The sequence below is a fragment of the Peromyscus maniculatus genome, chromosome 9, assembly GCF_049852395.1.
Source record: "Peromyscus maniculatus bairdii isolate BWxNUB_F1_BW_parent chromosome 9, HU_Pman_BW_mat_3.1, whole genome shotgun sequence".
Lineage (NCBI taxonomy): Eukaryota > Metazoa > Chordata > Mammalia > Rodentia > Cricetidae > Peromyscus > Peromyscus maniculatus.
The window spans coordinates 104,757,991-104,780,548 of NC_134860.1; the positions used below are offsets into that span (position 1 = coordinate 104,757,991).

General features: G+C 36.8%; 1 long non-coding RNA gene across 1 annotated transcript; it reads left to right on the forward strand.

The window, feature by feature from the left end:
• The first annotated feature begins 14,532 nt into the window (after positions 1 to 14,532).
• Positions 14,533 to 15,671, forward strand: LOC121832128 (uncharacterized). The gene is made up of 2 exons (XR_006075669.2): positions 14,533 to 14,693; positions 15,407 to 15,671. It is a non-coding gene; the product is annotated as an uncharacterized LOC121832128 (long non-coding RNA).
• Positions 15,672 to 22,558: the final 6,887 nt, after the last annotated feature.

Consider the following 22,558-nt stretch of genomic DNA (forward strand, 5'->3'; position numbering starts at 1 on the left):
ACCTTTTCATGTCCTTTGGTCAGTAAAGATGAGCAAATTTGATACAAGCAAAGGCTTACAAGCTTGTTTCATATGTCTTCTCTGTCCTTTGAATACTATCAATGCAATGAAGACTCTGGGTTACCCCACTGGTTAGGAAAGAACACATATGATGAAGTCAAAGCCTTGTAGTCAAGTACATTTTATTTCTTCAGTTCACCCAAAATTCTGAGCATTTAGAAGGAAACCAGTGATTATCAGTTCACATCTAAATAGACTTGAAAGAGATATTTAAGTATGTTTTTGACTTTTGAGAGTGAGAAAGACTTGCTTGATAGTATTATGTGATAATCTGATAGTACATGGTCATAATGGGTATATTTTAGCATATCGGTAAGGATTCAGTGCAATAAACCTCATTCAAAGTGAAAAGTTATTTTAGTGCTGAAAGGAAAATGGGTCAAGAATCAAGCCAACCTCCAGTGACACACTTCCTCCAACAAGGCCACACATCCTAGTAGTGCCACTCCCTATGAGCCTATGGAGTTCATTTTACTTCAAACTACCACAGTTAATGAATGTTTATCTATAGCTTCAGTTATTTTTCTGTTGCCATAATAAAGCACATGACCAAGGTAACTTATGGAAGGGGGACTTTACATTGGCTTATATTTCAGAGGAAAATGTGTCTATCAAAACAGGGAAGCACAGTAGTAGTAAAGCATGGCCAACAGGATAGGAGAGATTGAAGTCATGACGCACAAGCAGAAAGGAGACAGAGCTAACTGGAAATGGTGCCTGGCTTTGAAATCTCAAAGCCTTACACCAGTGACATATTTCTTTCACTAAGCCATACCTCCCAACACCCCCAGTGCTATTGATTTGGAACCAAGTCCTCAAACATCCGAGCCTACAGGGACGTTGTCACACAAATAATCACGTGTTTTTTTTTTTTTTATTTAGGTGGTTTTATCTTTATGATTTCATAAAAAAACATTTTGTGTTAAGTATATGTAGTATAGGTATGTGTGTGTGTGTGTGTGTGTGTGTGTGTGTGTGTGTGTGTCTCATTGTGCACATGTATGTGCATGTAGAGGCAAGAGGTTACAATGGGTTTCTTCCATCTTATCTTTTCAGATAGAGTCTGTCAATGAAGTCAGATTCACCAACTGGCTCTAATTGTTGGTCTTCAATTTTTAGGGTTCTTATATGTCAGATCTCATACCCTCTGATCCCTATCACAAATGCACACAAGCATAACTCACTACATGAGCACCTGGGTTGGAACTGGGGTCCTTAAGCTTGCTCTCAGGTTCTTGGCCAGCTGAGCTATCTCCCCAATCTGCCAAGCAGTTTGCCAGTTACTAAAATTAGCGAAAATATGTGTAGAATACATAAACTCTGATGGAAAATGTGAAATGAACTTGAAATAAAACATAACAGACTAGGTGCTTATAGATCTTTCTACAAATATATCTCCAAGAGGTGTCTGGATCAAGAAAGACATTTGCAAATAAGTTATCAGCTATAATCTGAGAAGAAATAACAATATAAAGCCATGTAATGGAAAAAGCACATAATATACAGATTCAAGAAACATAAACATTTAGCTCAAGAAAAAAATGAAAATATAACTGATGAGGACTAGAGTTAACACAATATGAATCTGTCTGTTATATAATGATGGAGTGTTTGCTAGCTGCAGAAATTTGTACCCAGAGTCCTGTGCTTAGTGTACTACACAGTGTTTCCTTCGAAAGTGCTATCTGACTACAGTTTGATCACTTGTTTGTTAAACACGAAACATGTCTATCATTTCATTTATCATGTAAAAAATGAAATAATTCATGGATTATTTTGATCATAACATATATATATATATACAATATGTGAGTATAATTTATTAATTATTCAGTAAATAAATGACCACTGTTGCAAGCATGTATTAATTCATTATCTTTCATTTACTACTCAGCATGAGAGTCCATAGATAACATTCAAATACCAAAATGTCTGACAAAGAGCATAATAGGAACTTAGTCAAACTCATTCTAGTTGACAGAAACATGTTGCTGTTTTTTACTCTGTGTTTCCTTAAATAATTAGACACTCACTACTATAGCATAATGAAAGGGAGCATAGCTCGCTAGATGACTTTGTAAATGTTTATATGTCATTCTAAACCTAATAAAAATGTCAAGACAACAAAATGTTTATTGACCATCATTTACATTTTTATTACATTGTTAATTTATTCCATCCTATATAGTCATATATTTAGTAACTATATAATTAATTTCATCATCATTAATTTTTTCTACAGATTTTATCACTCATTGACTGTTGTGTAAATCTGTAATTTTTACTCTGCTTAAAAACAGAGTAAAATTTAATATTCCCATAGTTTATATTGTACTATGTTACAATAAATAATAATAGCTATTTTTAATTTTTCCTTCCTTCTACCTTTCCAGCTTATTTGGGTCCTCTTTGCTTCTCTCTCGCTGAGTTTGTGTGTGTGTGTGCACATGTATGTGTGTATGTGTATGTGTACATGTGCGTGTGTGTGTGCGCACGAGTGTGTGTGTGTGTGTGTGTGTGTGTGTGTGTGTGTGTTTGTGTGTGTGTGTCTTGAGATAACAGTTTCTCATGTACTTCAGGATGGCCTCAAACTCACTATGGAGCCAAGGCTAAGACTAAATTTTTTAACCTTACTGCCTGGATTAAAGGAGTGTATCATTACATGAAGGTTTGTATGGTACTGGAGATAAATCACATAGCTCTAAGCATATTAGGTAAGCAATCTGCAATAGTTAAATCTCAACTCAACATCTGTCTTTTCTCGCAATATATCCTCATGTGTACCATACTAGCTGTCATTATTATCTGTATGGTTTCACAATACCCTTTCATTCTGTAGGCGATAATACTATATAGAAACAGTTTTTATTTGTATTTTCAATTGTCTTATATTTGAATTTGTAGATTCCCTTCAAACTTGTCCATATGCAATTTGATACAGCTTCTTCGTTCCTTGCAGACTCTTATTTCCTAGCATAAAAGGTTGTTGCAGTGGAGAGCAGACTCCACACCTACGAGTGCTAAAATCCAATGTCATATTTATTAGAAAGTAAAATGTAAAAGACCCAATCAATACCTGCCTATGCTATTGATTGCTATTGATGCTATTGAAGTCGCAATTTAACTGATAAAGTAACAAACTAGCAGTGCATTTAAAAGATAAGAATATTTTTATTCATTTTCATTTCTTTGTAGAGAAAGAGGAGCACTTAGAGATGGAGAGTTTTAAATACAGAAAAAAATTTAATATGTGAAAAACTTTAGAAGGAACATGCAATTTACACTGAAGTAACCTCTCTTGGTGTGCTGAGGTTGCTCACAGTTCCTGTGCATTTTTCAGAGACAAGGATGGTACAGTATGGTTTTCATTGCGTCTGCACTGCAGAGGCTCATATTAGGATAATTCATGTTAATTTCTCAACAATCAACAGCTAGATATGACTGTCATAAAGACCTGATGTGTATCCTTCTCATTATAGGAACTGATTACTTTTGGTGGATCCACAGACTTTGTCCTGGTAGCAACTTTTCCACTAGTGTGCTTCATAAGTTTATTTCCAAGTCATCTTTACCATCTCTATAACAGCGGTGCACTCAGTATGTCCTGGCTTTCTGTTCTTTACATTCATCTAAAAATATATGGGAATAAGTTTCTATAATAACTGAAATCAAATAATTCATTAAATAGACATGGGCACTAAATAATTAATATGCAAACCAAACAGAAAACAAAAAGGAAATGAACTAATTTCATGTTCAGGATAAACCTATATGAACGGACATTTGCACTATGACTCTTTTCTCCCTTTCATTTCCTTTGTGCCATTTGTCTTTCTAATGTGGTCAACTTAATTAAAAAAACAGTGAACATTGTGTATGTGAGTTCACAGTCCGGAATGTTCTACAACTTGCTATGAAATGTCCAGGGGATACTGAACACTGAACAATACGATGTAGTTAATGAGCCTGCAATTTGCAACAATCTTATGATGATACTTATCTGCACTTTCCTAGCAGATTGCCATTATCAGGAGTTGTGAGTTATTGATCTATATCTTCTTACAATGCTACTGCTTCTTGAGAAATTATGCTGAATTCTATAGTAAAGTCCTAGAAAACTATATACTTCATAAAGTAAAATTCAAATTTGAGTGGTGCCTAGAAAAAGAGAACAGGTGAAATCCCTTCACTGGTATCTGCCAAAATTCTTTCAGTAGACTTTAATTTTTCAAGAAGTAGTATATACAACATTTATTATATATTTTGTGATCTAAACACAAACATGATGAACTTTCTGTATTCTCACAATTTGTATATCTATCTCATTCTTCAAATTTTTCAATTTATTCATTTTGAGCTATTCTGAGAAACTGGATGGTTTTGTCATTTTTAATATGTGTTTTAACTCTGTTAGGGCTCAGTTATAAAGATCTCCCTTAAGCCAAGTCTCATGAAATATTTAATTACTGAATCATTTGCTATATAATGCTTTAATGTGCTTGTAAATACATATTACAGAATATGCAACATAAACAGAAACTTAGTCCAACATCATGCCTCTATAATTAATTACTAAGACATTTTTAATTGATATTATGGTGTTATTTTCTAATTATGTATAAAAATAGTCCAAATAATGAATAATTTTTTTGTATTTTATAAAGCTCTCTTTTTTGCCAAACAATGCTAGTAAATATTGAGTCTTCAAAAAGTATTCTTTTTATTTAAAATAAAGTACAATTTTTAAATCTTAATTTGATGGAGGGGGCAGTTCTAGAATGGTTTCTGCCTATGTTTTGATCTGAGACTTTGGTTGTAACTAATACCCTGTTGTGGACAAGAGATATAGAAATTATTCATGAAACTCATGTAGCTTGGCGACCATGAAGATTATGAAGGTAACTGAAATCTGAAAATATTAAATCTGCCCACACATGTCTAGGGCATCCTCTAGATGGCAGTAACCAAAAAGGAGTTTTCAAAAATCATGAAATTTCCCTTGCTTCTCCAGCTTTTGCAAAATGCAATTCCTCTCTGAATCTGAAAAAGGCCCCATTTCCATTTCATTTGCCCGTGTGTTCTTTCCAGCTGGCTTCTGATGTGTTTGAGGACAACAGTATCAACTTCCAAATATCCATCATATATTTATGAATACTGCTAGACATAATGAATGTATTTTCTTAGCACTCAGAACTTTATGAAAATTATGTTAAGCTCCAATATTTATCATATAGTCACTTAGTGAGTTTTCTCTTCATTGTTTATTTGCATACATTTATGTATCTTCAAATTTAGTTGCTATCTTATTCTTTCTATCGCTGTATTAAACTATCTGAAACCAAGAGCCATGTATTGAACAATAAATTTTTATTTCATGCTCTGAATACTGGGAAGTCTAAGAGCATGAGACCAGCTTCTGTTCCACCTTCTAGTTTGGGACATCTTACTACATTATAACCAGATGAAAGGCAACACATATCAGGACAACAGAAGTGTAGCAGCTTACTCCCTATATATATATAAAATTACTAACTCTGTCATAGGGGCACCAGATCCTGATGCCATCTAACTCTAGTTATATCCCTGAAGTCCTAACATGAAATTGTAGTAATATAAATTTTGGATTAATTTAAGACATAGGACTTTGAAGCCCATATTCAAACCATAACAATGAGGAAGAAAATGATACATAATATTTATTCACATAGTAATTTAGTAGCAAAACACTAATAAATACTGTTTTCTTTTGTTGAAAATGACTTCTGTCTTTTGGATATTGTTTGAGTGTGTCCCCTAAGGGTAGATATGTCTTGTTGGAAGATATTTATATACCTTGGGATGCTGTCCTGACACAGCCTTGTATGACCCTGATTAGTTTTCCTTAGTGTTACAATAAAGATCACTTTTCTGGCATCTAGGTATTCTTGCATTAGGTGATTTCCCAGTTTTTTAATCTCTCTCTCTCTCTCTCTCTCTCTCTCTCTCTCTCTCTCTCTCTCTCTCTCTCTCTGTATGTGTGTGATTGAACATGCATGACATGACACCTAAGTTGAAAACAAAAGATATTTTGCAGAAATCAGTTCTTCTTTTTCACCTTGTGCCTTCCTGGGATTGAACTCAATTTGTCAGGCTTGGCAGTAATTGCTTTAACCCACTGGGTCATCTCACTGGTTTATATCCCTGGCTTGAATGAGTCACTACTATTGCCATGAAATCCATATCCAGGCTACCCCCAGGCTGGAGAGCATGCTAGTACCAAGCTCTTGGACCTCCAGAGTTGGAATGTAAATAAATTTAAATATAAAAATTTACTATATGCCGCTACCTAGCCTTTAATGCTTCATTATAAAAAATGTAGTAATAAAATGACAGTACAGCACAATGACAAAATCATATGCAATAGATTCATAAAAATCATTGTACTGTTTTGGTAATAATACAGCTGGACTTATTCTTATAACAATAAATTACATCAATCTTATGTCATAATGGTTATTCATATTACATAATCTCAGGCATGGTACAATTAATATTTTTCAAGATATTGAAAAGCCATTAAATTAATTCAGAGGTATACTTTGTTTTAATATGTTCAATGATTGAATGGAAAATTATGTAAATGTTATCACAAGTGTGTGGCATATATAATTAATGATTTGATCAATTCAATAAAGTTAAGAGAATTTTATACTAACCAAATATTCTTAGATGTATAGTCTTCCACTGGAGTGTGGTCTATTTTTTAGGAGTTACACTTTTAGAAATAACTTTAGTTGTTCTTATTGAATTTAAATAAATGACACACAGTTGGATATATATTCCTTGGTAGTATGGGGTTTGAAAGAGGAATAGTAAGATACAGATGATATAAAGGGGGAAATGAAAACGGGAAGGAGGTCTTCAACTAGGAAGGGAAAAATGAGGTCAATATGGAAGGAAAAGGAGGGAAGTGGACAAATTAATCCAAGAATATTTGATAAGGTCTCAAGTGAACGTATTATTTTATATTAATCTAAAATTATTTATGATAAATAGTTTTCCTTACTAGGTTATGAACGTTTGCTGAAAACATTCCCTAACAAGGAGATAAACTAATAAAACTCCCAGTGCTGTGTGTGAGAAACCTCCTTTTGCATGCTTGGTCAGTTAGTCTAAATGACTCTGAAAATAAAATAAGCTATCACTGTCATTCATGGATGCCTCTCAGAGGTTGAGGGTAAGTCCCTGTTGTTGAAAGCACAGCACATTTAGGATACAAGATTTGCATGCTTTGGGATGATCTACTTCTAAACCTTCATTCTTGTGGTCTAGCTCCCATAGTACAAGATAGTATTGTGCAAGCTGCCAAGAAAGGAAAGAAATGAATAGTCCTACCAAACTGTGATGCTGATGTACAGTAATGACCAGCATGGCAAGATAGTCTTAAAGGTATAGTAGAGGTAATCACATGTTGCCAATAACACACTGGTGTTTAATTGGATTTAAGGCCTAACTAAACATGAGGAAGTCATGATTGATGCTAGAAATCCAGTCAACCCACCTATGTATGGTTAGTGAGATCATTGATATTAGAAGAGAATCAGATATTGTGACTGTTCTAGACCAGCACAATTTCTAATGCCATCTAAATCTTACCCTCATACCACAGATAACTGTAGTCCTCCATCATCCTCCAAGAAGCTTCCCTATACAGCCAATGGAAAACATTACACAAAACCACACCTGCATGAAACGTAGATCACCAATTCATTGAAAACTCAGCAGCAAGCAGCACAGCTCCTGCAGCTGTAGCTTGTGGTAGGACTTTCAACATTACATTCCTTTCTGTTTTCTTAGAGGCTGTTTCAGTACAATGACCTTCCTCAGTAAAAATAATAATAATAATAAATTTAATTTATTCATTTATCTATTAAGAATGATAACTGGCATCCTTTGGCATGCAGAAGCTTTTCAGTTTCATGAGGTCTGATTGATCAACTGTCAGTCTTAGTTCCTGCACTATATGTGTTCTGTTCAGGAAGTTGTCTTCTATGTCAATGTGTTCAAGGCTCTTCCCTACTTTCTTTTCTATCAGGTTAAGTGTATCTGGTTTTATATTGAGGTCTTTGATCCACTAGGACTCGAGTTTTGTTCAGGGTAATATTTATGGATCCATTTGCATCCTTCTTCATGCTAACATCCAATGAGACTAATATCATTTGTTGAAGTTTCTTTCTCTTTTCCATTATAAATTTCCAGCCTCTTCATCAAAAATCAGGTGTCCATAGGTATATGGATTTATTTATTTTATTTATTTACTTATTTATTTTTTGGTTTTTCGAGACAGGGTTTCTCTGTATAGCTTTGCGCCTTTCCTGGAACTCACTTGGTAGCCCAGGCTGGCCTCGAACTCACAGAGATCCGCCTGCCTCTGCCTCCCGAGTGCTGGGATTAAAGGCATGCGCCACCACCGCCCGGCGTATATGGATTTATATCTGGCTCTTTGACTCAATTCAACTGATCAGTCCCTTGCTAATAAATACCATGCAGATTTTTTTTATTACTATTGCTCTGTAGTACAACTTTAAATCAAAGATGGTGATTCTTCCCGAAGTTATTTTATTTTACAGGATTTTTTCAGCCATCCTAAGATTTTTGGTTTTCTATATGAAAATGTGTATTGTTCTTTCAAGTTATATAAAGAAATTTGATGAGAATTGTATTCAGTTTGTAGATTGGTTTTGGTAAGATGGCTACTTTTCCTATGTTAAAACTACCAATTCATGAGCATAGAAGATCTTTCCATCTTCTGACATTTTATCAAATATTTTTCTTTAAAGACTTGAAGTACTTGGCATATAGGTCTTTCACTTGCTTGTTTCAAGTTACACCAAGATATTTTTTTTAACATTTATAGTTATTGTGGAGGATATTGTCTCCCTAATTTCTTTTCATCCCATTTATCGATTGTATATAGGAGGGCTACTGATTTTTTGAGTTAATTTTTCAGCTTTGCTGAAGCTATAGGAGTTCTTTGGGAGAATTTTTGGGGTCTCTTATGTATACTATCATATTATCTGCAAATAACGATACTTTTATTTCTTCCTTCCCAATTTGTATCCCCTTTATTGCCTTTAGTTTTCTTATTGCTGTAGCTAAAGCTTCAAATACTATATAGAATAGATTTGAAGAGAGTAGACAGCTTTGTGAATTCTTTTATGTTTCTGTCGATTTAATTTGATGTTGGCTATTGGCTTGCTGTATATGGCATTTATTGTGATGAGGTATGTCCCTGTTTCCCTGAACTCTCCACGCAAGACTTTTGTGATGAAGGCCTATTGGATTTTGTCAAGGCTCTTTCAGCATCTAATGAGATAATCATGTAGTTGATTTTACAGAATGAGAAAATATCTAGCCCAATTGTCATCAGCAACTGATGGAAACAGATGCAGAGACACATACCCAAGTATTAGGTGAGCCTCTTGTGGCAGAAGAGGAAGAAGAGTTGTGGAGCCAGAGGAGCCAAAGACACCATAAGAAAATCCACAGAATCAACTAACTTGGCATCATAGGGATTCGGAGAACGAATTGCCAACCAGAGAGCTTGATGAGACTGATCTAGGTCCTCTGTGCATATGTTATACTTGTGTAGCTTGGTTTTCTTGTGTAGCTCCTAACAGTGGGAGGCTGGGCCTGTCTCTGACTCTGTTTCTTGCTTTCAGGACACTTTGCTTTCAACTGAGTTGCCTAGTCCACCCTTAATAGGAGAAGAGGTGCCTAGTCTTACTGCATCTTGATATGTCTTGGCTGACTGGTATACATGGGAGGTTTATCCTTTTCTGAAGATAAAGGAGAAGGAGGGGGTTGGGGTGGGGGAGAGGGAATGTTAGAGGGAGGGAGGGGCTTGGGGTAGAGGAAGGAGGGATAGCAAACTGTGATAGGGCTGGGAAAATAATTTAAAAATTAATAAGAATAAAACAGAATGATAGCTGTAACATACAATTCACATGAGAGGATCACATTGGAAATACTGATAAGATTTTTGTTCAATATTTCCATTTTAACAAAGATTTAAATTAAGACTTGCAGAGTTTAGAAATGTTTTTTTTTTTTGTAGACTAACTCAGATATTTTGCTTGTTTGTTTTTATTCTCACCAATTTCACATCTTAAGGTAGAATAACATTAAATATCTTTTTCTCCTCATATGTTTTCATGAGCAGCTATATGGTAGGTATAGGAACACATGTGTATTCATTCATGACAAGAAAAAGAGTTGTGGTTTTTGTCTTCCTTAGTCACACAGGATCTTAAAGTATGCACCAAACCCCAACCCCTGCCAAAGGGTGCATCTGACACTGTGTTTCACTGTAATCTTGGTTTCTGGGAACCAGAACTCAGATTGACACTAACACAGCGAGTACTTTACAAACTTAGTTATCTCCTTAGCCCACCTTTTCTTTTTCAATAGCTACTACTAAAAAAATTAGTATTTGTTTATCTTCTTCTGCTTTGGCATGATTTTATTTTTCTAGAGTCTCTCATTATTTTAAGATTTAAATGTTGTTTAGGGAATTCAGGTTTTCTGATCTTCCTATCATCTGCTTCAACATATTAGTAATATCAGAATAAGTAATCTTAAAAATAGCAGTACTGATGTGATTAACATATCTATTGATTTTACACACAGCCTTGGCTTTTCTTGAACTCATATGGAATAGGAGAAATTATGTAGATATTAATACATGGAATGTTTCCTGCCCTCAAGAATTTGAGTACTTAACAAGCACTAAATCTCGTGTAAAATGACAGGTAAAAATGCAGTGTTCTTGAGAAACAATACAAAGAGTGCTCATGTAAAATTATGTATCTGCAATTTTTTAAATGATTTGTGTCAGCCTGGTAAGGAGAATTTGTGGAGCTGTGAGGCCACAAGTCAGGAAGTCTTAACAATAAATATACACTTGTAGCTGGACAGCCCGCCATCCAGGGAGCAGCATGTAATGGCACACATCTATATGGAACACATGGCAACATATAGATTAACAGAAATGGGCTGAGTTTAAATGTAAGAGCTAGTCAGTGGTAGGCCTGAGCTAATGGCTGAGCAGTTTTAATTAATATAAGCCTCTGTGTGTTTACTTGGGTCTGAGTGGTTACAGGACCAGGTGGGACACAGAAATTTTATAAATGGCTGTGGGACCTTGGTGCCAAATGAGCACAGGAAAACTTCAGCTACACAGACTGACTTAAGGAGTGACATGGAGAAGGATGGCAATGAGGAGAAAAAGGATGCAGGGCAAGGTACTACAGCTAAGCAGCATTATAAAGTTCTTGAAAAAGAATGAGGTTTACTCATGAGTTTGAAACCAGTATGGGTATGAAGAGTGCAAGGAATAAAATAATTTCCCTTTTCTTGTACAGAATGCATTTCAATACTCCTAGATGTCTACTAAATGTCTGAATTATGGAAAACACTCAAACACACACACACACACACACACACACACACACACACACACACACACACCTATGATTAAGTCTTGTTTATATTCAGAAAAATAAGAGAGTAAAGCAACAACAGATAGCTTAAAAATGTAGCATGAATATGACCTCTATGCTTGCATTTGTAGCTAGAGTTTTCCTGCCTTGCCCACAGTCAGGACAAATCTTTCTCACCCTCCAGTCCCACAGCCGCTCAGACCCAACCAAGTAAACACAGAGATTTATATTGCTTACAAACTGTATGGCCATGGCAGACTTCTTGCTAACTGTTCTTTTATCTTAAATTAACCATTTCCATAAATCTATACCTTGCCACGTGGCTGGTGGCTTACCAGCGTCTTCACATGCTGCTGGTCATGGCGGCGGCTGCAGTGTCTCTCCGCCTCAGCCTTCTGCTTCCCACAATTCTCCTCTCTCCTTGTCCCACCTACTTCCTGCCTGGCCACTGGCCAATCAGTGTTTTATTTATTGACCAATCAGAGCAATTTGACATACAGTCCGTCCCACAGCATGCCTTATAAAATGTAACAGTATATCATAATTCCTGCAATTATATGAGATATTGCAGAGCTTACATGATATAGCCACCTGAAATGAATGACATAGCCATTGTGTCAAAGCACTTGGCCGCCAGGTAAGGGTGACTGGAATATCAGTTCTGTGATCTATAAAAGTCTGACAACTTAATTGTTACTCGGTGATGAATGGAGGGGTTACATATGCAACATGTACATGCTGGTCATAGTAGCTGAAGAGACACGTGGGGAAAGACAGCAGGTAAGGTAATTATGTTATGCTGTACACAGTGGAATACAACTTAAAACTTGGAAATTGCTTGTTGATGAAATTTTCCATGTAATATTTGCAGATGAGTGGTTGGTTGCAGGGAACTGTATCTGTGAAATGTGAACCCATGGACAAGGAGGACAACTCTGAATGCCATCAACAGAAGCCTGGTCTCCCAAGGTTCACAGTTGCTATGTATCTCATTCCCACAGTTATTGACATCTGGATTTACCTATTTAATACTTGATTCTAATTTCTGCCTCAGTGATTTTCTTAAATTTTCTACTTCTTATCTTATTGTAAGCAAGATTTTAGAGTAACAAATGGGAAATTATACTATTAGCTAAATTTTGGCTGCATTGAAGCAAATGAGAATTCATGAGTGGAAATGAGGATATTACTGTCACAGTGACCTAAGTCTGTTGCTTTTATTTGTTTCCTTTTTATTTGTCTTTACAATATATTTAAAATGATGCAAAATAATTACAAGATTCAAGATACAGACATCTATGATGAAAACAAAAATTAACTGGTTTGGAATAGCCAGCTACCTCTCTCCAAAGTCTTCCTCCTCATTTATTAATTAGCAAACCTATTATACACCAGTGGATCCTAATTTACATTACAAAAGAAACTGCACTAAGAGCAAAATCCTACCATGTACTTAAAATGGTCAGGGATATCTAGCTAATTCAAAAGGAGAGGACTGCCAAAAGCAGGGATCTAATCTTAGCAGCCTTTTATCTCTCTTACAATGGCTAAAAATAGGAATTGGGTAGGAGTCTCGGGAGCTTACCTGCCAGTTTGACATTTATTCTTTTTTTAGACTCTCACATGTTCTGTATTGGACCTAAATGTTACTGAATATTTGTGGGAGATTATCTCCTTGGAATTTTCCCGAGATAGTAATTCAGTACTTGACTTTCAAAACCTATCACTGTGCTAAGGGGAACTTGGTGGTTTTACTATCATGTAGCAGAGTGACCTATTTAGTGTTTTAATGTCATAGACACAAGTAAAATGAGGTTTAATCTTATCAGCTATGATCATACATAGCAATGTAATACTTCATATTATACAAATTTGAAGATATCATATTGATTGCACTTTTAATTTAAGTGATTTATCAATATAAATTTCGAAAATAAAAAAGAATTATTGTACAAAGCATGGCTTATATTATGTTTATGAATACCAAACCAAATACAGAATAAATTACTCAGATAAGTCATGGTAACTTTGCTTGTCAATTGGTTTTTCAGTTTTATTGAGAGATTGTCTCATTTTGTGTCCCATGTTCCACTGGAAATTACAGAACTTGCTCCTCTCAGGCTCAGAGTGAATAATCCTTCTGCCTTTGACTCCTGAGTGTTTCAGTCACGGACATAAGTTATCACACCCCTTGGCATCTTTGCTCTCTGTAATTCTGTTTTAGTGGCAGCTAATTTACTGCTTTATGTTACTTCAGGGTTGTTGGGTTGGAATTCTCAACTTTGTAGTCAAAGCTAAAACAAAGGGATATTGGATATTTTTTGGACTTTCTATCAATTTGATAAAGAATGTTCTTTGCACTTTGGACAATAGCATATGTAAACCTCTGTACACAATGTGTCAAGAACACAATTTAAGTTTAAATGCTGCTTGCCTAGAAAGATAAACGGTGAGATTATGGCTTCTAGCCCTAACAAAGAATTGTTAATATAGAATCTCTACCTTAAATCATTCTAACACCATCCTCTAGATACACTAATTTGCCACTTTATTTTTTGTTCTCAGAAATATGTTCACAGAAAAAAAAGTGTAACATAATTGAGTATTAACAAGTAGTATATTTCTAGGACTTAATGAGGAATTGTATGAGGAATTAAGAAGGAATTCTCTAAAACACTATTTTTTATGGCCCAGGAACAGCCAGGTTCTGGGTTAATGTCCATGGCTCCTATTGTCATTGAAGGCTGTACAAATGCCCAGAGTCTGGACAGACACCCAAGACCATGCTGGCATCCAAGAACCATGCTGCTCTGAAAGGCCTCTGCTGCCACTGGGGCCATAGTGATGTCTGGGCCAGAGCCACTGCAGAGGGCTGTGTCTGTCCATGGTCCTGCAGTAGCTGGGGTCTGTGATGATGTCATAGGAACCAAGGATGTTGAAATCTGAGGGCTGTGCTGAGCCAGCTCCACCCCTCATTGTCCCTAGGATGGCTGGCCCTGCCCCTCCTTGAACACTGCAGCAGGAGAGCTGGCCCCTATGGCATGTACCTAGAAGGGCTGGCTCCACATCTTGCCTAAGGGAGGCGGTACCTGTGGCCCTGGACTGATCAGCTACCACCAAACCTACGACTGGACCACACCTACATCTGCCTGTGTATGACCTGCTGGGGTTCATGAGGGGACTAGTTCTGTGGAACAGTGGTCACAGGTTCTTCATGATTCTGGGAGGTGGCAGGATGTCTGGGAGGAGTTTTGATGGTGGTCCAGTGATGATGGAGTGCCTGAGGACTTGAACCAGTTCGATGACTCAAGTCAATGAACATTTTGTGGATTGGGCTGATTGGATGCAAGGGTGTATATTGCATGACACACGCCAGCATATATGCCACTGGGATGAATGAAGAGGTGTTGGAAACATGGAGTAGTGAGGTGGTTTTTCTTGTGTGTATATTCTTCTGCTTTTAATTGATTTGGGGGTGGTTCTTTGAGGGGGGATACTGCAGAGGTCCGAGGGAGGATGTGGAGGTACTGGGAGGTGAGTAGGATTAGGGTGCATGGTATGAAGTTCCCGAAGAATCAATAGAGGATTATGATTAAAATACAACTTTATTTTAACTACTTAAAAGTCCAGAATTCATGTTTTTTTTTTATTGAGGAATACTTCAGAGTACAAATTAGTTATTTTATATCTTATAATATACTGTAAAATAGTTTAAATTCAAAAGTATATACATCTTAAGGTATTCAATGAAGGTATTGAATTATTGAGTCTTTCAATAAAATGATAAATCTGAATTTAACTAACGAACATTTATATTCAACTTTTAATGTGATAAATTCAAATTTCTATGTTACATAATGATACAGATGTTGGAATATGAAGACAAAAAGAAGACTGAAATGAATCAGTTTTTAAGAAGAACACCACTGAGACAAGTTTTGCTTCTTTCTTGGGGATGTACAGACCTCAGGCGAAAGTTGGCTCTAGATAGAAGAGCAGTGAGAAGGTATACAAAGGTTGGAATGCACAGTTGCAGGTGTGGGTCTCACAATCACAGAACAAGAGTCTGTTACCACAAGGAATGAACACAGAACAAAATAAAACAACACAGAATAAAGAGGAAAATACTAACTTATTTCAGGTGCTTCGATGTATTGAAAGGTGGAGATCTTCATAAACATGGAAACACAGTGTTAGAATGCATTAGTTCTTGCAAAACAATAAATTGATATATTAAGTTCTACTCATTCAAATCAACATATGACTTTAAGAAAATGGAAAAAATATACATTAAAATCAGATCACAAAATGAAATAGCTGTATGTTGTATTTCCTTGTCTTTAGATTAATAAGCATAAAATATTCAATAAAGACTGGGTTATACATTATAACTCATGCATAGGTCACCTGAGGAGGAAACAAGGTTTCCTTGAGAGTACTTTCTGAGGACATGAAAGTGCAATGCAGAGTGATAACAGACAACAAAACACGCAGAATTCCCACATAGGACATGGATAACGTACAGGACCAGTCACTTGCCCCTGCATGTATCTCTAGGAGTAAAGCTTTAGTACACGTTTTGATGTGCATTTACTAGTGGCAGTAGCTGAAAGGTCAAAGTGGAAGCATGACTATGGACAGTGATAAGGTGAATGATGATTGTTGTCTGCCCCTTTCCTCTGAACTGAATCATTGCCTCCTGGAGGGAGAGTGCAGGTTCATGAAACTCAGGAAGAAAATTTAAAAGACTCAGGATGCCCATGACACTTCTATGTTCAGGAAGCCCAGGAAGTTACAGGATTCACACAGCTCTTCATCACTGTTTTATAACAGCAAGTGGTTACTGGGTGAAAGGCAATTATCTACTGTTGATCTCATTTCATATTAAGCAGAGTCCACAGGTACAGTATTCATGAGTGGTGACACATGCTGATGTGAATTTTTTTCTCAGTGAAGAAGCTGCATTTCAGTTGTTTGTAATCCTGCAAGTAACTCCTGGTCCATTTCCCTGTAACTCCAATGAACTCATTATTTTATTAACAAGGTACAATTGGGTGAAATTTTTTATTTGGTCTCATCTGGGGCAAATAGACATTTATTCCTTCATACCTAGGAAAAAATACATACTGACAAAGTCCAAATAAAGGTTTTATTAATTCAACATGGGCATGTGACACATGCTAGGTCTATTAAAGTTCCCCATTGTTAATTTTAATGGTTAAATCAGTATTCTCACATTTTTGTTTTGAGTGTGCTTTGCTCTAATTTTAGGAGAATGTTGTTTCTACTATATAGAATCATTTGCAACTGTAATATTTTTACAGCACTTCCTCCTTCCCTTTCCTTGCTCTAGATCCTTCCACATATCCCTTCCTGCTCTCTTTCAAACATATGGCCTCTTTTCATACACACAGAAATACACACACATGAACATACTCAAATATATGTGCATATATGGGTGTGTGTGTGCATTCCTAGATATAATCTGTTGAGTACACACAATGTTACTTGCATGTGTTTGTCTTCAGGTTTGAACTTTTTGGCATTAGACAACAAAAGAGTATGCTCTTCCCTAGGGAAGATCACCTCTCCTACTCCAGGTTTTCCTATTTCTACTTCTCACACATTTTTCCACGTCCCACAAGCAGGGGACTAGAAGTCTCTTGTTTTCAGTGTTTACATAGTCAATAAGCTTGAAGGTTAGATAAAGTGATTCTAAGACTTACTGAATTTCTTCCACACCCAGTATAGTTAAGATAATACCCCCTCTCAGGGAAAGGGTTTAGAATGTTTTCTTTCAATTCCATTTTAAAATGAATGTATCTGAATCTTTGGACTCTTCTAACTGGAATGACTCTGCATATTAAGCAATAATATTCACAGTCCTAAGAATGATAATGCCCTTTGCTTCTGACTTATCCATCTCATTCTCTTCCACCATTTATGAAATTGGGATGGCCTACACAATGACTTTCAGATTACCAATGACTGCTGGGAAAAGAAAATTTAGCTTCTCCCAGGGATAAGCCCCCTTATTTAGTGCCCAATGCAGAAGAGTCTGACCTGAAACCATATATATACAAACAACATAATTGGACTCAACAGGATATACTTATTATATATTTGTGAACACACACACATATGCAACAACATCAAATAAATAGAAGCTATCATCTTGAGTGGGGGACACATAAGAGTTATTGGAGTACAGATTTCTTTGATAGGTTGCATGAAGGAAATGGATGGGGAAAACAATGTAATTTTATTCCCAGTAAAACATATTTGAATAAATAAGATGAGTGAAACAAATTAATAAGGGCAAAGATAAACATGATATGTACTCATAAGTGGGTATTAGCTGTTAAGTAAGGATAGTCATGCTATAACCCACCGTCCCAGAAAAGTTAGATAAAAAGGAGAAATCTAGCCGGGCGGTGGTGGCACACGCCTTTAATCCCAGCACTCGGGAGGCAGAAGCAGGCAGATCTCTGTGAGTTCGAGGCCAGCCTGGGCTACCAAGTGAGTTCCAGGAAAGGCGCAAAGCTACACAGAGAAACCCTGTCTCGAAAAACAAACAAACAAACAAAAAAAAAACAAAAAACAAAAAAAAGGAGAAATCTAGGGTCCACACATGGATCTCCATAGGAAAAAGAAACAGAATAAATTTTGTGGGTGGGGCAGGTGGGATAGGAAGAGGAGGGATGATGTTGGGGAGGAGAGACAGAGGGATAGAGTACCAGTACAGGGTAGAGACAACTAGAATAGGTGAGAATTTAGGGAGCAATGTACAAACCTAGTGCAATGGAAACTTCTCATGACCTATAAGGGCTACCATAGAAAGGACTCCTAGTAATGGAGGATAACTTTCCTGAACTGACCATTATCTGTAATGAAGCTAGGTTCCCAGTGGTGGGACTGGGACCCCAACTCGACCACAAAACTTTCAACCTACAATCTGTTCTGCCTGGAAGATGTGCTGGGGTAATGGTGCCTCAGAGCTTGTAGGAGTGACCAACCAATGCGAGATATAACTTGACTCCTAAGCCACAAGAAGAAACCCATGTCCAATATTGCCTGGATGGCCAGGATCTGGTAGCTGGACAGCTCAGAAACCTAGGGTAGAACCAAGCCCAACTGACAAGAAAATGTCAATGAAACAATTCCTAATCATATTCTGATACACTCATATATATTCATATATCAGTGCCTTGCCACTTCCCAGTCATCATCAGAGAGGCTTCCTCCAGTAGCTGATGGGAGCTAATACAATACTCCTCAGTGAAACATTAGGCAGAAATCAGGGAACCTGGCAGAAGAGAAGGAGGAAGGATTGCAGAAGCCACAGCGATTGAGGATACCAGAAGAACTGGCCCACAGAATCAACTAATTAGGGCTCACAGAGATCATAGAAACTAAAGTGGCAATCACAGATTCTGCATGGGTCTAACTTAGTTACACTACATATATGTTGTAGATTTGTAGCTTGCTCTTCTTGTGGGACTCCTAACTGTGGGAGTGTGGGGGCATGTGTCTCTGACTTTTTGGCCTGCTTGTGGGACCCTTTTCCTCCTACTGGGTTGCCTCATCCAGCCTCAAGAAGAGGGCTTTTGCCTGGTCTTTTTGCATCTTGTTATGCTGTATTCTGTTGATATCTTTGGGAGGGCTGATCTTTTCTGAAGGTGCAGTGGATCAGGGGGAGAGCAGAGGTGTATGGGGAGACTGGAAGAATTGGCTGGAGGGGAGGCTGTGGCCAGGATATTTTTTATGAGAGACAGACAAAGAAAAAGAAAAAAATCTGAAATAAATGCCACAAAAACTCATTTACTACTTTATTTTATTTTATTCACATCTCCAGAAGGAATAGGCATTAACAGAAGGAAAGAGGCGTGGTAGACTGAAGGTGTGAAATACTAGCTTAAAAGCTACACAAAAAGTCTGCCAAAGCAGGAAAGATTAAAAAACAAGTTTATCTTCTCTACAAGTGTAATATTCATATACACTGATAGAAAAAATAGCTTGTATTTGCATGGATATCCTGATGAAGCCTCTCAGTGATTTACTTGTTTTTATTGAGTTTCTATCTCTTCTCATGTTCTGCAATCATCCAACTCACTGCCTTGACCTCAGTTATTTCAAGTGCATCAAGGTGTCAGACAAGTGCACTAGCCCCCAATGACAGCTAAAAGTCATTTCACAGCACTGAGTATAGTGGGGCAATGGTGTAAACAACATACTCGAATGGCTCTTTTATGCAAAGCATAAAAGATTTTCCTGCCCAGCTCCATCCTGGGGGCTGAATTGGTAGGAAGTGCCTGGTGTTGATGATGTGCAAAGGGGTTTAGTGTTGCATTGTCACTTGGAAAAACAGTGATTATAGAAGGTCATTTATCTAACCTTGTGATCATATGGCTCACTTGATTTATCTTTTAGCATCAAAAAGTAAAAGAGACAAGTCATTACATCTTGAGGCCACTCTGTCCCAAATTTTGTTTCCCTTCTGTAGGAATTAATGTTATAGACTTGTATGTCATTTCTATAAAGAATTTCATGGAGAAACATCCAAGTGCAGCAAGAAATGCAGGTAGTGACCAGCTGTGTTAGTTAAAAATCAGACTATCGGAACTACATTAAACATAGTACAAAACAGCATAAATTTCTTTTATTCTGTACTATATTTAATATAATCCGTTGAGTCTTTTTGTTTTTTACTTCATTTCACATCATTGTGAAAAGATAACTGATATTGACATGAGAAAATATTTAATTAGTTGCCTCTTGGTTCCACACATTTGGATGGTCTTCACCCACAGCAGAAAGGAAGAAGCCAGAGTGGACGGGGTGGGGGTGGAGGGGCAGGAACAAGCTATTCCTCCTTATATCCTCAGTAATGCAGTGCACCTAAAGCTGGTATAAGACAATTTCTCATTTGGGGAAAGCTAATCTCCAGTTCCATTTGGCACAAAGGTAAAGTTATACTAGAAAATATTTAATTTGCTATTTTTCAAAAATGACATTTTAATTTGCAATAGTAGCTTACTCTGTGTCTTTTAGAGTAATAATCTAAGTGATCTGAGAGATACTTTCATTCAAGTATATGACTTTCTCCCTTAACTGTTTCCAAGATTCTCTAAGATAATTTGTTGTGAATACTTTAAACAGTATCTGGAATTTTGTAGCTTAGACTATTCATTACCTGTTTAATTTACTTTGGAAAGCAACTCATATGAGGCAAAGTAGGCGAGGAAAGACAAGGGGACAAAGGAATCTGCCCTGTCTCTGAATAGCTATGTCTCCTGATTAGGAGGAGGCTACTTCAACTTCATGGTTCAATATCTTCCAAGATGCAGGTACACACACATGCACATACACATACCACAGCCACACAAACAGCCACACACAAACATGAATAGCCACACATGCAAACAACCACACACACACAAACACACATACAGAAACACACACAATGACACACACAAGCACATATACACAAACATACACACAACCACAGACTTCCAACCAGTTACACACACATGACCACACACATACAACTACACACACAGAATGACATACACATACAACCACATACACACAAGCACATAAAACAAATAAAAACACAAAATTGGAAATACATTGCATGAAATTTCTTTTCAAAAAAGCTTCAGATAACGTCTTACTGCTATATTCATCAGCCTTTTTAAAAAAAATTATGCAACACATGATACAATAGACTTCTTTTCTTCAACAACCTCTCTCAGATCACATCCCTCTTAATTTCTTTCTGAAATGTAAGGCTGTTTTGCTTTTCTAAGCAGACTTTTGCTTCAACGGTTGATTTTATTGCTCAATTCTTACCTCTGAGAAGACAATTACTTAAAAACAGGTATTCACTTGTAACAGCTCCCCTTTTCCTTAGACTTTATAGCTGGAGATTTCTTACTTTAGTGTTGTCTTGTTTGCCTCATTCTTCATCAACATTGTGGCCATATATAAAGCTTATTAATGGAACAGTCACTTCTTATATTCTTCAGAGTGGGATTCCGAAGGAAAAAACCTCACTGTTCAGCACGATTTTAGGTTCTCTGGCTTCCCTAATGTCTGGGCAAGCCAACTATCAGAGTAGGAAGAGATATGCATCTATTTTCATGAGCAGGCATCTAGATTTTGAACTAGGAATATTTATAGTTAGACCTAAATATATAGCAGCTTGGTGCTGGAACCTGGTTTAATTTTAGACAATGGATCTTCTATTGCACTTGAGTCTACAATGAACAAGCTTGCTATCATGTGTGAGTAACCATAGGTGCTGCCAGGTCACCAGACAAGCAGGGATTCATCCAGGCACCCAGGAGCACAGAAGTGAATTCCATTCTTTATGTACAGTTAGATAAGCTACAGTTGGTCCTGTCACAGGGGCCTAAAGTAGTGGTAGCTCCTCTTCAATCCCCAGCAATCAGCAGAATGAGCTCAGTTCTTAAGACCATGATAGGTTCTACATCTGTGCCAGGACTTTGGACAATGGTGAGGGCAAACCTCAAAGTAGCCTGAAGAGTTCATGGCACATGATGCACACACCTACGTCAATCATGAAACAATTTTAAGATACGTTTGTCTAAAGATGAACAAGCTTGCTCTGTCAGTGAACCAGTTTTGTGGCTCTTGTTCTGTCTTAGTGAACTTGTTCCATCTCTTGGGCTGATCACATAAAATAACATTGTTTATCTAATGGTTTCTACATCAACAAAGAAATCACAAGGCATGTTGGCATATGTCTCTAATTTTCTTACTCAGAAAGTTGATATATGAATATATTTCTATGAATAAATGGAATTCTGATTTACTTATGGATTACCAGGACAGCCAAGAACACATAACAAGACTCTCTCTATAAACTGGAAAAAAGGACAACATAAATTGACCTTTCAGAAAGCTTCATTTATCTCAGAAAAAAATAAGTATAAATATGGATATTTCTTTTGGTTTATTCAAACATCTTTTTGAGAATTTCATGTCAACACTGC